Source organism: Panthera uncia (genome assembly GCF_023721935.1).
Source record: "Panthera uncia isolate 11264 chromosome A1 unlocalized genomic scaffold, Puncia_PCG_1.0 HiC_scaffold_17, whole genome shotgun sequence".
NCBI lineage: Eukaryota > Metazoa > Chordata > Mammalia > Carnivora > Felidae > Panthera > Panthera uncia.
The window spans coordinates 68703352-68721243 of record NW_026057577.1 but is presented as its reverse complement, the minus strand read 5'-3'; the positions used below and the strand labels follow the sequence as shown (position 1 = coordinate 68721243).

At 38.5% G+C, this 17892-nt stretch overlaps 1 long non-coding RNA gene across 1 annotated transcript in view; it reads right to left on the bottom strand.

Annotated features, from left to right (window-relative positions):
- Positions 1 to 9668: 9668 nt before the first annotated feature.
- LOC125934294 (uncharacterized) overlaps positions 9669 to 17892 on the bottom strand; it is a 59056-nt gene continuing 50832 nt past the window's right edge. Inside the window, exon 5 of the long non-coding RNA XR_007461304.1 lies at positions 9669 to 17737. This is a non-coding gene — a long non-coding RNA (uncharacterized LOC125934294). The remainder of the gene's footprint in view (positions 17738 to 17892) is intronic.

Here is a 17892-nt window from a genome sequence, read left to right as displayed (position 1 = left end):
TGGGTCACTATTCTTATCACAAATATTCTGGGGGCTCCTGGGGGGTTTAGTCAGTTAGGCATCTGACTTTTGATTTCGGCTCAGTTATGATCTCATGATTCATTCATTGGTTCCAGCCCCTTAACAGGCTCCCTGCTGACAGTGTGGAGCCTGCTTGGGATTCTCTCTCTCTCTCCCTGTCTCTCTTCCCCTCAGCTCTCTGTCTCTCAAAATAAAGAATTAAACTTATTTTCTTGAAAAAAGTATTCCAGATCCCCCTTTGTCTGCTGTACAGATACTCCAGGCTACTTCCAAATGCACCCCGAACTGCCTTTCAGTCTTACTTTCTCCTGACTTCCTGGGCACCAGCCATGCTGGCTATAATTCTGCTCCCTACCACACTCTCCTGCCCTGACGCCCCACCGCCATTGCCTTCTCCTGTTATACAGTCTCCCAGCCCCAGCACATTCCAACCACACACACACACACACACACACACACACACACACTTGTTTTGGTGTCAGCTCAGATGTCTTCCACCCCTGTTAAGTCTCACTTCACCTTCCCACAGATCCCCCAACAGAAGTTTTTCCTGCTGCCTTCATTTTACAGCAAAACATATTGCTTCATACCATCATTATTATTTTTATTCAAGGATCTCAGTTTTCCTACTAGGCTATCTGCCCTTGAAAGGAAGAATCATGTCTTGCTTGTCTTCTTATATCCCTCAGTGAATGGCATACTGCCCCTCACAGACAGAGGGTTCAGGAGCTATTGTATGTGAACAAATACAGAAACAAAATGATTGCCCCATGTACTGTTTTCAAATAGTGCTTTTCAAGCTTTAGAGTGCCATGGAACTACCTGTGATGCTTATTCAGATATTCTGATTCAAAAGATCTGATCTGAGAAGCAAGGATGTATATTTTAAATGCTTTTTAAACTAAAACTCCATTTGTTTCCATGGAAAAGGTGCTGTCTGTGCAATTTATAGTCTGAGATATTGAGATAGATCCCACACTAAACTATCATTCTAAAAAAAAAAAAGCTTTGTAAAACTGCACACCCCAAATTAACAAAACAATTGATGTGCAATAGTAGTAATAAACACAGATATCATCTGGGGTTAATATTGTTTTAAGGACCAATAATTAGGTCAAATAAATCAAGCAGGGTAATATTTCAGTTGATAGTTTCTACCGAAGATAATTTTCATTCCAAGCAAAAAACTGTTCACAAATATTTACTATAATGCACTATCAAAAAGTGTACAAAAATAATAACCTCTTTCCTTACAGAAAGGGTTTTGGTTGGCAAAGAAATTTCATTTCCCAAAAATTCAAAAAAAAAGTGACTTTAAGACTATAGAATAGATAATAGAAAGGAAAAAACCAAAATTATTATCCTTCTGTTTACAATAGAACAGAACCTTTACTTTGTCTATCTTCAGTCTAGCCTCATCTTGCTTTTTTGCAACCATTTCCCATGTGTACCAAGTTTACTTGCACCTTGGATCCCCACCACAGAATCAGAGCTCTTTAGCCTAGTTCAAGTTCTTAGGGAACTCCCTAGATCTTAGGGAAGACACTGTCCATGCAAGGTGAGTAAGTAAACAAAGAGAAAATTGGAATTTTTCCTTAAGAAGCCCAGGAATTCAGGAGCACCTGGGTGGCTCAGTCAGTTAAACATCTGACTCTTGATTTCAGCTCAGGTCATGATCTCAAGGTTACTTCCTGAGATCAAGCTCCGCATCCAGCTCTGCACTGACAGTGTGGAAACTGCTTAGGATTCTTTCCCTCCCTATCTCTCTGCACCTCCCCGTCGCTCTCTCTCTCTCTCTCTCTCTCTCAAAATAAAGTAAAAGAAAAGAAGAAGAAGAAGAAGAAGAAGAAGAAGAAGAAGAAGAAGCAGCCGCCGCCGACACGGCCGTCCATGAATTCAGAAAAAACTATCTTTTCCATAGAACTTAAGAGAGGGGCGCCTGGGTGGCTAAGTTGGTTAAGTCTCCCACTCTTCATCTTAGCTCAGGTCATGATCTCATAGTCGTGAGTTTGTGCTACAAATTGAACCCCAAGTCCAGCTCCACATTGGGCTCTGTGCTGACAGTGCACAGCCTGCTTGGGATTCTCTTTCCCTCCATCTCTTTGCCACTCCCCTGCTTGTGCTCTCTGCCTCTCAAAATAAACAAAAAAAAAAAAAAAAAAGAGAGAGAACTTAGACAATATAAATTATATCTAATTATAAATTCTGACAATTTATATCCTATTACAGAAATTTTTTACAACTAATATAAAAAATGAATTTTACCTTTAAAGCATTAATTCTAGTTCTAGAAATATAGCCAAAATAAATAATCATGCATGTAAAAATTTTGTGTATAAGCTTTAATTACGATTTTTAATATCAAAATAACTATAAATGGTAAAAAGTAAAAAAATGATTAAATATACTATAACTATTAATAAATCAGAATAGTATATAATCACTAAAAGTGTTGCTGTATAAATCTGCTCTATAAAATAATATATAAAAATTAGAAGCCAATTACAAAATACTATATAAAATATTATACCATTTTACAAGACCCATCCAATCATGGAAAATAAACACTAGAAAGACACTCACCAAAATGTCAGTCGTGGTTGTTTCTGGCTTTGCGGTTATTGTTTTTTTTATTTTGTTCTTAACACTTTATTTTATACATTATAATAAACACAGTATTTTTGTAACCAGTACACAAAGAAAGAAAAGTCTGGATTGTAGTGATAGCTGGGTCACCTTGACCAAATTGCTTAAGCTCACTCAGCCAGAGTTAGTTACTTCATCTAAAAAAGTGGGCCAATAATTGTACCAACTTTACTGGGTTGGGTAAAAATTGAAATAAGTGATATAATACATGTAAAATTCTTAGTACTGGAACATGAATAAATAGGAGTTTGAAAATACCAGTTAAAGAGGTTGTATAGTAATTTCAAGTTTCCCCTCTTTTTTATTCTTAATCATTTTAACTATCAAGCCAATCTACCCTTGAGTTCAAACTCTCCTATATCAAATAATTGTCTCACTAACTTGTGGTGGTTTGTTGATCCAAAGAACATAACTATGGCTGTGGCCCAAGCTGGTATTTTCCACTAGCTGCATTACACACTGGTGATTTTAATAAATGGCCATAACAGCCAACAGGGGAAAGAAAAAAATTATCTTCCGAATCCATGCTCTTCGGGAATTCTATGAAGGAAACGCATAATTGCTAGAATTTGGCTGGCGTATTGAACCTGGCACGTTAAGAAAAGGCATGGGACTTCTAATGACAGAAAATGGTCCAGACTTCAGGTTTGTATGTCATCAAATAAAAATAAATCCTTTAAGCAAAGTACTCTAATGAACCCATGTTTTACTTCTGGGTACACTTTAGTCATTTTAACTGGAAAAATATATTGTTATTCTGCATAATTATTATACTTTCATTTTTCTTGGATGTATGTATCACTGTTAATCAGGTAATAATCTGACTGAAAACATTCACAAGATCAGGCATACACTCCCTCCTTCCTTCCTCCATTCATTCACCCAACAAATACTTATCGGTTACTTACTATGAGACATTCATAATGTAGATAGTGAGGGCAGAAGGAAGATCTCTTCTCACAGAGCACAGAACACAGTGGGAAAAGATTATTCATATGATTTCATGAAATTATGTCATAATAATGTAATTAATGCTACAAAGGAGAGGTGGTACAGTACCAGGTGAAGAGTACAGGGTGTGGAAATAGAAGCATCAAGCTGTTAAGATGCTGAGAGTTTTAGACCATGTAAGGAGGTTTCTCTCGTACCTCTCTCCTTCCCTCCCCTCCTTCCCTACCTCTCACTCTTGCCCTGTGTGTGTGTTGCCCATCATCCTGAATGCCCATCATAGGCTATCTGTATGAATGCTTTAACTTTGTAAGTTGAAAATGTCAGAGGTGCACATTAGTTTGCCAGAGCTGTCATAGCAAAATGCCACAGACGGGGCACCTTAAACAACAGAATTTTTCTTCTCATAATTCCAGAATGCTGGATGTCCAAGATCAAGGTGCTGGCAGGATTGGTTTCCTCTGAGGCCTCTCTCATTAGCTTGCAGAAATGGCTGATTTTTTGCTGCCTCTTCACATGGTTTTCCTCCTGTGTCTGCCACCCCTCATGTCACTGTCTCTTTTTGTGAGGACACTCAGGGTGGATTAGGGCCCCACCCAAACACCTTCATTTTAACTCAATCACTTCTTTAGAAACCTTCCTTCTTTTTTTTTTTTTTAATTTTTTTTAACGTTTATTTATTTTTGAGATAGAGAGAGACAGAGCATGAACAGGGGAGGGGCAGAGAGAGAAGGAGACACAGAATCGGAAACAGGCTCCAGGCTCTGAGCTGTCAGCACAGAGCCCGACACGGGGCTCAAACTCACGAACCACGAGATCATGACCTGAGCCGAAGTTGGACGCTCAACCAACTAAGCCACCCAGGCGCCCCTAGAAACCTTTCTAAATACCATTATACTCTGAAGAATTGGGAGTTGGGATTTCAAAGTATGAATTTTACAGGGACATGATTCAGCCCATAACAGGGTATTAGGGGACAGAGTTGCCACATACAGTTATGACAGTTATATATACTGCACAACTCCAGGATGTGTCACCCACATCACAATGATAAATTTTTGTGTTTTTTTATGGAAAATTTTCTCTCAGAAAGCTTTTTAATTGAAAACTTCCTGGAGGAAGATTTACCTTTTTCTGATTTCTGCAAAGGACCTCTTGGGCTAGCAGTGTTGCTCTGTGCTGGGAAACCCTTTTCTGGCCCCCGTTTGGCCCTCCCTCCATGCGTTCCTTGAAGAGTGATTTATTCTGAACCATTAATATAGAAGGAGCTCCATGAAGGTCCTATGTCTGCACTCCCATAATAGAGGCAATGTGGGGTAGGATTAAACAGACAACTTCTAGAATAACATGACCTGGGCTTAAAGACCAGTCCTACCAATGTATGACCATAGGCCTTATTTAACATATGTGTGCTTATGATTCCTCATGCATAAAAGTGGGAAATGTCTCTACTTTTTCGAGTTAGTGTAAGATTCCAACAAGATTACACCTATTACAAAGTGTAAGTGATTTATGAGAAGTGCTCCATGATTACAAATGCTTACAGTGGAGTTCTGGGCAGTGGTGATGGCTGCAAACAATATGACTGTAGTTAATGCCACTGAACTGCACCCTTAAAAACCAGTTAAAACGGAAACTTTTCAGGTTATGCATATTTTACCACGACTTCTTTTTTCATGTCCACTGTGATTGTATGGTGAGAAAAAAGGGAAATTTTGCTACTGAAATACAAGGTTGTTTTGAGAATCAAGTAAGATACTGGAGTGCCTGGCACGTGGCAGAAACTTGATAAAAGTTAGTTCCCTTTTCCGTTAGTTCTGGATCGCAACTGCCCCTAATGGTGACAAGTCACCCAGAATGCTCTCTGTAGTTTCTACTTCCAGATAAAAAGGTTCTTCTGAGGGGAGAAAAAGATCTCCAACCCTTGTGATGTTTCTTGTCCTGATACTGCAGATGGTGGCAACGATCCCTCTGGAAGAAACCTTGCGGCTTGGCTTCTGTTATACTCAAATCTAATATCATAAATTATAAAGTATCATAGGAAATGCTTGACACTATTCAAAGAAGACATGCTATTTACTGTCCATTTTGGATAGGCAACTGTAACATTGGTTTCAAAGTAACAGATTTTTTTCAACGACAGCTCTAGGGAATTTATGTGACTCATGACAAAGTAATTCTGCAGGGGTTGAGGGATTAGAAAGTAAAGTCATTAACTCTTTCTTCAGAGGAAAACCACAATAACCTACAAAGAAGGCATGAAATATATAAATATGAATTTCACATTTAATACACAGCCAATAGTTTATTTTAAAAGATATATTCATCTTCACCTACTAATCATTCTCCTTGAATTTGACTATTTTTTTAAAAAAAATCAACATATTCTTGATTGCCTGAGTTTAAATAAATCATGCCATGATCCTGAGAACTTGGCAAGAACATCAATGATTTTACATCTGGTATCACATACCAGCTGCATGTTGAGGGAATGAAAAGCTTTTCTATTTCTTTACCTTGCTTCATTAGTGAGTATGTGGTGATGCATGCATTACCGCATGTATTCAGGCTCAGCTCCCCATATGGAGAGGCATCCAGCAAAGCCACAGAATCCAGGCATCATTTGCTATGATGTTGAATTTTCAAAAATACAAAGGTGGTATTTTTACTGAAATATTTTGATCTATAAATGGACATATGTTTTTTATCAATAGGGCTACATAGTTAATGGATATTGGTAGAACCTGTTGCAAAAGTCTCTAATGGAGAAATAACTTTAGCTGTCACAGCTGAACATATGTACAGTATGGTACCCATCTTCAAATCATCATACAGCAAAAAAACAATAATTTCCTTGCCAAATCTACGTCCAACACATTTTCTACTTAGTTCTTGACAACTATACTACTTACTGGAAAAATATCTGCACTGCAAGCTCTGTGGTTATCCAATTAAAGAAATCTTTATGTGTCCTTATCCTCACCACAGTTACTTGCCTTATGTTTGCATATTGTAAGTTTAACAAACACTTGTTCTTATTATTTATCTATTGCTGTGCAACAAATTGCCCCAAAATTTAATAGCTTAAAACAACAATAATAGTTTATTATCTTTGGGTCAGGAAGTTAGGAGTGGCGTGGCTGGGCAGTTATGGCTCAGAGTTTCACATGAGGTTACAGTCTAGGTGCCAGAACTGCATTTGTCCTAAGGTTTGACTGTGGCTGATGGATCCACTTCCAAGATGGCTCACTCAGGTGATTGGCAAGTTGTCGCTGACTCTTTTGGCAAGAGGCTATCAGTCCTTTCAATGTGGAACTCTCTAGAAAGTTCCTTAAATGTCCTCATGACATGACAGCTGAATTTGTCCAGAGTGACTGATCTGAGACCACATGGCAGAAGAGGCACTGTCTTTTACAACCTAGCCGTAAAAGTCACAATGCTGGCACTTCCATCACAGTCTATTTGTCAGACAAACCAAACCCGGCACAGTATAGAAGGGGACTACACAAGGTCATGAATATCAAAAGTAAAAATCACTAGGGCCATCTTGAAGGCTGGCTCCCACACTCCTAAATATTTTTTTCAAATTTGTAAGTTTTCATTGTACATACACTTTTGTTTGGCTGAAATCTGATTTTGCATATGTCCACTTTTCTGTCTTGTCAGAACATTAAAATAAAAGTATAAAAGTAAAAATAGAGGTTCTCAACCATAATAACAATCTAAAAATTACAAACACATCCATATTTAAATAAAGAAAAAAACTGAGACATGCCTGGATGGTTCAGTTGGTTAAGCATCCGACGTCAGCTCAGGTCATGATTTCATGGTTTGTGAGCCTGAGCCCCGCGTTGGGCTCTGTGCTGAAAGCTTAGAGTCTGGAGCCTACTTCAGATTCTGTGTCTCCCTCTCTCTCTGCCCCTCCCCCACTCACACTCTGTCTCTCTCTCTCAAAAATAAAAACATTAAAAAAAATTTTTAAGAAAAAAAAATTGATATCATCTAACAGCAAAGCTATTTGTAATCCATTGAAAGCATTTACCTAAGAGTAAAACAAAAATCACTTTAAGTCATTGGTTAAAATTAGAGATCAGGAAATTATTTGGAGAGATTTTTCTGTTTTATCTTACTCGATAGACTCTGAGGTAATACCAATCATTAATCTCAAACTATTTTTTTAAATAAGATAAAGCTTCTGCATATGTTTTATCTTCTGAAAGTTTTTAATTAATGATACATTAAGGGAAGGGAATTATTTGTTTGGCTTTTTAAAGCAATGAAAAGGGAATATTCACGCAGAACTTATCACTAAATTACTTGCAGAATCTTTAACTTGGTACCGACCTTATTCATTCAACAAATACGTCTGAGCACCTTTTGCTTTGAGATACTCTGGGGATATATAGAAATCTAAGCCACAGTCATTGCCCTCAAGAAGTTATACCTTGTTAGGTTGACAAGGTAGGTTTACACACCTTTTAATGCTAAACATTGTACAGTAATTTTCATAAGAGAGGGGGAAAGTGCAGTATGAGTTAGAAGAGGGAGAAATCAATTCTAATTGGCAAACCCAGAAAAGCATATGGAATATTGGCATTCGAGGCAACTCTTGAAGGATGAGCAGCTTTTAACAGTGGGAGATAGTAGAGTGGTTACTACAATGAAAGGAGAAGCAAAATCAAAGTGTACATGGAGGAAATCATTAAGTTACTAACACACCTCGCCCTCCCCATTATAGGCAAATTCTCCCAAAAGTCCCATATTCCATATTCCCACATTCTCCATATTTCAACTTGAGAAGCAAAGTAGATTCGTTGCTCTAATGACTACATCCTAGTCCTCTTCGTCCTTCATCCAGTACAACATCGTCATTACCTTCCACTGGCCTTTTGGTTCACATTTTCTGAGTCTAGTTTTCCTGACATTCCATCAGCACTATAGTTTACACACTATACTTTCAAAAAGTTCTTTTTTTGTTTGTTTGTTTCAATTAACCAGTGAAGCCTTCTATGTAAGATTTAAAATTTAAACTATTCTGATACAGCTATTGTGTCAGATTGTATTTTCCAACAAGACCACAAAAATAGCCCAAGCTAAGGTCCCAGTCTTAGCCACCATCTGAATGCCACCAAAAGACTGATCTCCAGTGGGAACTCCCTGGCTGAGCCCAGTCCACACCAGGTAATAATGAATGGACTGTGGTTGTTTTAAACCATTATGGCTTCGAGTGGTTTGCTTCAGAACAGTAAATATTAAGGAAAGATCCTGATACCCGGAAGCAGAGCACCGCTATAATAAAGTCCTAAGACATGTAGCATTATCTGTAGGACCAGATTGTGAGCAGAAAGTGGGATGACATTGAGAAGACTGTTAGTGGAAACCTAAAGAGCCTCCGCAGAAGTATTATGGAAGCCTAGAGGGCTTCACGAAGGCTGTCAGCAAGGGCTCAGGCAAAGTAAGAAAAATGTCATTGGAAACAGAAAAGGCTCACTTGTTAAGCAGAGGCCCAAAGTATGGCAACACTGTTGCCTGTGGTCATGTGGAAGATGAGAAATATACCTAATGAATTCCAACATCTAGCTAAGGAGATTTTCAGGAAGTATAACAAAATCACCACCTGGCTTCTTCTCACTGCCGATGATAAAATGCCAAAGAAAGATAAGCTAAAGAATGAACTATTAAACACAGGAGCCAAGACTTGCTATGCTTGAAAATAAAACTATTTCATACTCTCAGCCTATCTAGACAGCAAATGATTCTAAAATTAAAAATAGTTTCATAAAAGCAGGGGCGGCACACACCTGCGTGGCTCAGTCGTTTAAGTGTCCGGACTCTTGATGTCAGCTCAGGTCATGATCTCGTGGTTTGTGAGAATGAGATTGAGCCCTGCCTGCAGGCTCCATGCTGACAGAGCAGAGCCTGCTTGGGATTCTCTCTCTCTGTCTCTCTCTCTCTCTTTCTGGCTCTCTCTCTGTCTCTCTCTCTGTCTCTCTCTCTTTCTCTCTCTCTCTCAAAAATAAATAAAATAAACTTTAAAAAATAGTTTTGGGGCAGAGATGAAATCTAGTGCACTATCAGAAAAACAGTGTCTAAAAATGAAACTGAAGGCTTGATAAATTATTTGGTAGGATTTTAGAAAGATCTAATATAGTACCTCACAGAACCTTCCAATCAGACCAGAAGCTTTTTAAGGATCTTCTCAGTAAAATAATAAGCCTTTAGGAATCTTACGGATGGTCATCCCACAGCAGTGTCATACTGAGCCCAAGTTAGAGAGGTGCTTAGCTTGAAGAAATAAGATTACAAAGTGATACATTTATTTTTTTTTTAATGTTTAGTTATTTATTTTGAGAGAGAGAGACTGAGTAGGGGAGAGGAAGGGAGAGAGAGAGAGACAGAATCCTAAGCAGGCTCCGAGCTGTCAGCGCAGAGCCTGACATGGGTCTTGAACTCACGAACTATGAGATCAAGACCTGAGCCAAAACCAAGAGTCAGATGCTTAACTGACTGAGCCATCCAGGGGCCCCAAGTGATACATTTAAATACACACAAACACATTGTTTTTAAGAGAGTTATTCTGGTGGAACCACAGCCAACCTGTACTAAAAAGGACAAATACCAAATATTAAATAAAAAGAGGACTTTTTACTACTCTCTATATTACATGCAAAAAGCAGGCTGAGAAAGCTGCTTCATTGCAAACTCAGAATTTCTTTTTGGGAAAAAGACAAGGATGACTTGGAGGGCAGAACCAAAGGTCCAAAGGGTAGAGCCAATAGCCATGACAAATACCCACCAAGCAGGTGGACTGAGCCCTAAGCCAAGCTCTGGAAACATAATTAGGGGAAAAAGATTACCCACTCTCATTTAACAGTCCAGACATGAGCATTTCAAGGCCGACAAAGTGGCTCTGCTTAAAAGGTTATCCAGGGATACAATCTTTTCATGCTGTTCCTCCTCCAGAAACCTCCTAGGGTTATCTTCATTGACAGAGTCAACACCACCATATTTACATTGTCACTTGCAGGAAGGGGGAGACAGAGCAGAATGGATGACAAAAAAATTCCTTATTAAAATAGATTACAGAACTTCCACCCATTATTTCTCCTGTCCTCCCATTGGCCCAAACTTAGAGCCACCCTAGCTACAAGGAAGGCTAGGAAATATAAACTGTACTTGAGCAGATATATACTTAATTTTGGCACGAAAATTCTAAACATGCCCTGTGATCCCTGCTTCTTGGTATTCGCACCCTTGTAAAATCTCCTCCTCTTGAGTGTGGGTGGGACCTGTAACTTGTAACTATTGGTTAGAAGCATCTAACCAATAAAATATGGTAAATATAATGGGATGCACATGACCACATTATTTAAACCCATTAAGGCCATTCTGATAGGAGAATCTTTCCCTTGCTGTCTTCCAAGATGCAAGCGGCCATGTTGTGAGCTGCCACATAGAGAGGGCCACACAACAAGGAAGTGAGAGCAGTGCTTGTCCAACAGCCAGCATGGAAATGAATGCTTCCAACAACCCCAAAATCCTGCAGGTCAAAAGACAGAGAGTAGTTCCACCCTTCAACAAGAGAGTAACAAAACATTGGTACCCAACGGCAAACTTAAGGCAGTTAGTAAAAGACCACAATCACAGGGAACCAGTCACTCCGTCTGCCCAGTGAGCCCAAGTCATAGAAGTCAAATTACAATTAGCAGGTGAGCATGTAATCAATATAAAAAAGCTATAGTATGAATCAAATGCTAACCAATGCCACAGCAATTTGTGATATGACCATGGCACAGTATGGACAGATAAACCCTCAAATCTGACTCCCCAGAACAAGGACTGGATGAACAATGTTAATGTTTTTTTCAGTGACTCTCTTCTGTTTGCCAGGTAAGCTGACCAACCTCTTTCTTTTCTGGATATTCTTGTAATCCGAACATGCCAGGTAAGACCACAATGCAGTTATACACATTGTATGGATTGCACCGTATAGAGTGACCACATATAACCTGACAACATTGACTCTCATGTGAATTTAATATATTTGCATATTTATTATGAAATTTATCTGACCAGATGGAAATCATGTGTTTTGAGGAAAAGGTACCATTTTTGGTAGTTCACATAGAACTCTACAGAGGGTCTGAGCAATTGACTAATGAGAACATTTTCTAAAATGCATTCAAAATTTACTAAGTAGACATACTCTATCCAACAAAAAAGTATACTTACAACATTAAGGGAGGGGAATGAAGACAAGCTTTTAGGGACGTGTCCCAATTGGATATTATCTTGCTTTCTAACTCTGAATCATATACTTTCTCATCAACCCTCAGCCTCAACTTGGGACTCCGCTCTGGTCCAGGGTCTCAAATACCCTCCTGAAGAATTTCTATCTATCCCCAAATATGAAAAGTCCCACACTACTGTCCTTTCCTGTGCCCCATGAACTCTGATACCTCCAGTTTCCACCTGATTTTAATGCTCATTTTTCTCTGCTCCAGTTTCTGCCTTCTCTGAAAAGAGCAGTGGACTTTGACCCCATCAGCACAAGGAAGAAAGTAGATGCCATGATTCCATATCAATCTTTCTATACATAATAGTTGCAATACATTTCCTCCTGAATTATCTAAAGGCATACACACCACCTCCAACACCAAGCATATCAGTTCCCTAGGGTTTCCATGACAAATTACCACAAACTTAGATGACTTAAAACAACAGAAATGTATTGTCTCAGTTCTGGAGGCTAAAAGAAATTAAGGCAGCAGCATAGCCATGCTCTCTCCGAAAGTTCTGGGGAAGGATCCTTTCTTACGTCTTCCTAGAAATCACTCCGATTTCTGCTTCTATAATCACATGGCATCGTTCTGTGTCTGTGCCCTAATTTCCAACTTCTTATAAGGTCATCGGTCATTTGATTAGGGCCCAATGTAATCCATCTTAACTTGATCACATCTGCAAAGACTCTACTTCCAAATCAAGTCACATTCACGGATACTAGGGGTAAAGACTTGAACATCTTTGTGGGGACACAATTCAACCCATAACATCATCAAGGACTGATTTTCTTACATAGGCAATGTAATCTAGTTTACCTGAGGAGAGTATACTCCTGCTATCAATGCGACTTAGACCCAACACCCAGCTAAATAATAACTTCAATTGATGGTGCTACAAAATTTACACATTTTATAGGACTTGAGATGTTTTTTTTTGTCTGTATGTTTTTAACTGTCTAGCTCTCTGGAGCTGTTGAGTTTGCAACCTCTTGGATAGAGTCCAGTTTGTAGGCCTGGAACCAATCACACTTTTAAGGTGGCTATGTACATATCTGAAATATCCTCTTTTGTGTTGTTCTTAAATTTTAACTCTTAAAGGATAAATTTTATTTCAAACTTCTAAAGGAAATTACCTCATAATAACTGCCACATACTGACAACATAAGCTTTGTGTTGCTTTCTAGATTAATACATAATGGTTCAGTGGTGGAGGTTAATAGAGATGTAGATTTTACTAATTATGAAACAAATTTCTAACCATTAAAGTAATCTGAGGGGTGCCTGGGTGGCCAGTCAGTTAAGCATCTGACTCTTGACTTTGGCTCAGGTGATGATCTCATGGTTCATGAGTTCAAGCCCCACATCGGGTTTGCGCTGATAGTGTAGAGTCTGCTTGGGATTCTCTTTCTCTCTCCTTTTCTCTCTGCCTCTTTCTCTCTCTCTCTCTCTCTCTCTCTCTCTCTCTCTCAAAGTTAAAAAAAAAAGTAATCTGAAAAGGTACTGGAGACTGGTCTACAGTAGTGAGTAGTCTGCCCCATAGGTGTTTAGTCAGAGGGTCAACATGCTGTAGATTAAAGAGTGCACAGTGGCCACCATATAGCAAGTACTCAATAAATAATAGCTGAAGCAGTAACAGAGAGAAGGTTCATCTGAGATCTCATCCAAATCTGAGACTGTCAGATTGTCTATTTAGAAGAAAGTTATAGTTGTATGTCTCAAGTAAATACCTATGCAAGGTAGTTATTATCATTCCCAATTTACAAGTGAAGAAATGAAGGCTCGGCCAGTTTATGTGATATATGGAAGGTCACACAGCTAATAAAATACAAAACCAAGACTCAATCCAAATCTGACTAGCTCTAAAGTCATATTTACCACTCATTACATTATTTCAAAGAACAAAATAACTGATTGCCCTTCAGAGACATAATATTAAATGGATACTAATTTTCAAGTAAGGCCCAGACAAAGATGTCATCAAAGATACATATTTACATTTTTTACTTAAATCAAGGAGGTACTATTTCTCCTCCTTGAAGAGGTCTCATGAAGGAAAGGCATCAGATGGCTAGATCAGAAGGGTATTTTACCTTTGCTGAGACCCATCCTTCGGAACAAAACCCAGGAAAAAGTCTCACTGAGGCTTCCAGCGACCACTTTAAAGGAAGTTTGGAGCTATATACCAGAGATTACTGCTGGGAGAATTTGCAAACTTTGGAAAATTGTCCAGTTTATTTATCTCATTGAACTCTTTTTTCCAAAATGATTACTTGAAAACTCAAAAAGAGAAAAGGACCGGGGTGCCTGTCTTCAGGCATATTAAAGAAAAGGGAGCTATGTTTTTGTTTTTTTGTTTTTTGTTTTTTTACCAACCATGCCACATGGAGAGAATAAAGACCTCTGATGACCCAGTTGGCAGTGGGAGGGTCTAAAAGAAAAGTTCAGTGTTAAGGGAACAAGTTAACTAAGGTAAGTGGCCAAACTATGTGGCAAAATAGAATTGAAACGACCTGGAGCTGATTGAAGCCTGTCTCAACAAACAGTAGAACACTGCACTGTCTCCAGTGGGACACAGAGATGATTGACCAAAGGACATGCACTCCAGTTGCTCCGTAGGAGTGGTTCTCAAAATGTGGTTCCCAGGCCAAAACATTATCATCACCAGGGAGCTCATTTGATGTGCAAATGATGCAGCCCCATTCCGGACCTACTGAACCAAAAACTCTGGGGACAAGGCCCAGCCATCTGTATTTTAACAAGCCTCCAGGTGATTACAGTATCTGCTAAAGTTTGCAAACCACTAAGGAAGAAGATTTGGCTCATTATGGAATTTCACCTCAGGAGGTACTGTTCTCCTGATGCAAGGTAAAAACAAAAACAAGTTTATTAGGAAGTCACTGTGCTGAGAGAGCTAGACAAAATGATTCATTTCCTCAATATTCACCAACAGAAAGTATCACCAAAGAAGCAAGGCAAATAATTCATTGAACAATCATGAGTCATCACTCTCAATAACATCTATACCCTATGTATATTGCTGCACAATCCACATTTGTTTGCTGACAGTTTTACTTGTTAACCAAAACTCGCTATAAATGATATAAAAATAGGACTTAAAATTAGTGAAACTTACCATATCAGTTAGCAATGAATTTGGCTGAAAACAACATATGCCTAAGATAAACACATATTATTCATTCCAGTCAGGCACATTAAAGAATAAAAAAAGAAAATTAAGAAAAAAATCCAGACTCTGGTTATCAGTGAAGTATAAGGCACTGATGTCCTAAAATGAAAGGTTAAGTATTCAAATATACTCATGAACTTATTTCAAATGTGACAAATGCTACTGCTCAAGACACTGGTAAACATGTGTACATTCTAATGAGATGGAAAAATAAAGAAAAAACAGTACACATGTTCACACCCAAAACCATCTGAAACCATGATGTTTTGTTACCCAGATTGTTACATGAATTTTTTAATTTAAATTTTTCATAATAAATAACCAATGTCCTTATCATTATATCATATAGAGCCCAATTTCAAACTTTTTTCTTTCTTCAGACATTGAGTACCTCAGAAAAGGAAGAAATATTTTTAAACAAACATTTTTATTGAAGAAAAAGAAACACAAGGCCTCTCCCCATTAGTAGAAATAAATCCCATGAGGCTGCATAAAGGTAGCTAAGCCATAGATAAAAGCAGACTCCCGGCTGCAAAACATTACACAAATGTCAATGATGCTGGATTAATGCCAAAACTCCTCAGCAAGAGGTACTGACAGCATGAGTCACATAGCTTTGCACAGTGAGAGGGAAGAAGAGGCAGTCCTGGAATTCTATCTGCTATAACCATGGTAGGTGACAGCAGACATTCCTCATCTTCAAGTGCTTAAAATTTTTCTTTATTACAACAATGATAACTCGGAGAAGATACTAATGTTGGTGGGGAAGGTGGGGGGTGACACCAGAGCAGCAAATGGTTTCAATTTCGTTCATACATTTCTCTTTCCAACCTTGCTGTGTTCAGAGACACCTAATTACATCACCATATGTTTCGAAAAGAACATTTTTTCACTGCATCTAAAACAAACATATGGTGAAATGTTTTTTCAGTGTCATCTTTTAAATAAAGTGAAGAAGAATTGACATAGTATATAATACTTCTAATATACAAGAAGTTTGAAGACCTTTGAGATCTGACATCAGAATAGAAGGATTAATAATTTTCTTGACATATTTTTGCATGTTTGATTAATTAATTGGTGTCTTGAGACTATGTCATTTTATATCAAGATCTGAATGTACATGGGTTAATTTAGTAATGGAGATCATTTTAATTGGATTCAAAATTGGGGTATATGTCTCTGAGGATCTTAACTGGTCAGGGTAGTCAAAAGTATTAATTAATGCACTTCAGAATATTAACTTATTTTCTAACTGCTTTATGGTCCTCAGAAGTTAATAAAGTTTTCCCCTCAGCACCAACTTATTATGCCCATACATTTGGGTGTTATAAAAGGTTAGTCAAATGTAAAATGACAAAAAAAAAAAGCAAAAAAATGTTCATCATAGGCCTTCTGTTACTGATTTTTAAATTAGTTTACTAAAAATGTACTTGCAGCATCTGGAAGAAAGTCAACTGTGTGTTTCTTGGATAGCTAAATCTACTTTCTATCAAATAACAATGCATCAGCCAGCATTATCAAATTAAGCCATTTAAACAATGATTTTTGTCAATCTGTTTTGAAAATATATGTGTCAAAACACGTCAAGTGGTTTGGAGGTCAGAAAACATGACAATTAGTTGTGGCTCTTCGAATGATTTTTGCAACTCTGACAAAGTTACCTGGTCTTTTTGTGTCAGGTGCCCTTATCTGTAAAATGCTGCTGCACTCTGACGCTGCCATGGTTCATTAGAGTCTGGGTCTGTGAAGCCTGCAGAGAGAAGAGATTGGGCCTATTTGCTAACTCTCTTGTGCTTATTGAGATACTACCAATCACTTAAGGACACCAAGTACAAGGTATTGCACACCCTGCAGTTTGCAGATGTGAGGTTTGGAGAAATTCTGTAGCCATGTCAGTCCTAACAATAACTGGAAGCCAGCCTCACAGTGCTCCAATACGCATCCGTGAATTCCAATTTATTCCAAGAAACCTCCTGAGGTAAGGCAAGTGGTCCAGGAATACCTTCCAGGCAACATGCAAGGGATGCTGGGCGTACCCTGAGTCCTGCTCTATGAGAAAACAAAGCATAGTCCTTTATGCACATTGTCCTCTGTTTTATATTCTTGTTGCATGGGTGAGTAAAGGCTCTTCAGTATTATCTAGAACTAGAGGGAGACAAAGCCTCACCAGTATTTGACGTGGCCTATAAGGCCCTACATGGTTTGACCACCTGCTTACTTCTAATATCACCTACCTTGGCTAGCATTGGGGATCCCCTCACCCTCCATGCTCCAGTCAGAACAGCCATCTTGCCCTCTGCTTCAGGACCTTGGTACCTGAGGCTTCCTCTAGAAGGCTCCAATTACATGCTCCACAAGCTCCCACACAGTCTTGATCTAGTAACTCACTCAAATCTATTAAAGTATCACTTTCTCAGAGAATCCTTCCATGATCCCCAAGTCTAGATCAGATTTGTTTGTGATGGACGCTAAACAATATGATTCTTTCCTTGACTTACCTACATTTGTAATTATGATTCATTGATGGGATTATTTCAGTAATGTGTGTCTCTACAACCCAATAGTAACATCCATGAGAGTGTATAGTTTGAGCCTTCTACTCACCAGTTCTGTCATTTAAGGTCATAGTTGCAAACATCGGAAACCAATTCTGAAAGATTTACAAGATGGTATAGGTAGAGGTTAAAAACTTATGTCTACCACCAAGCTCCCTGGGTTTGAATCCTGACTCTGCCATTTATTACTCTATGGCCTTGGACTCATTCCTTAACCTCTGTGTGCTTCAGCTTTTTCATATGTAAAATG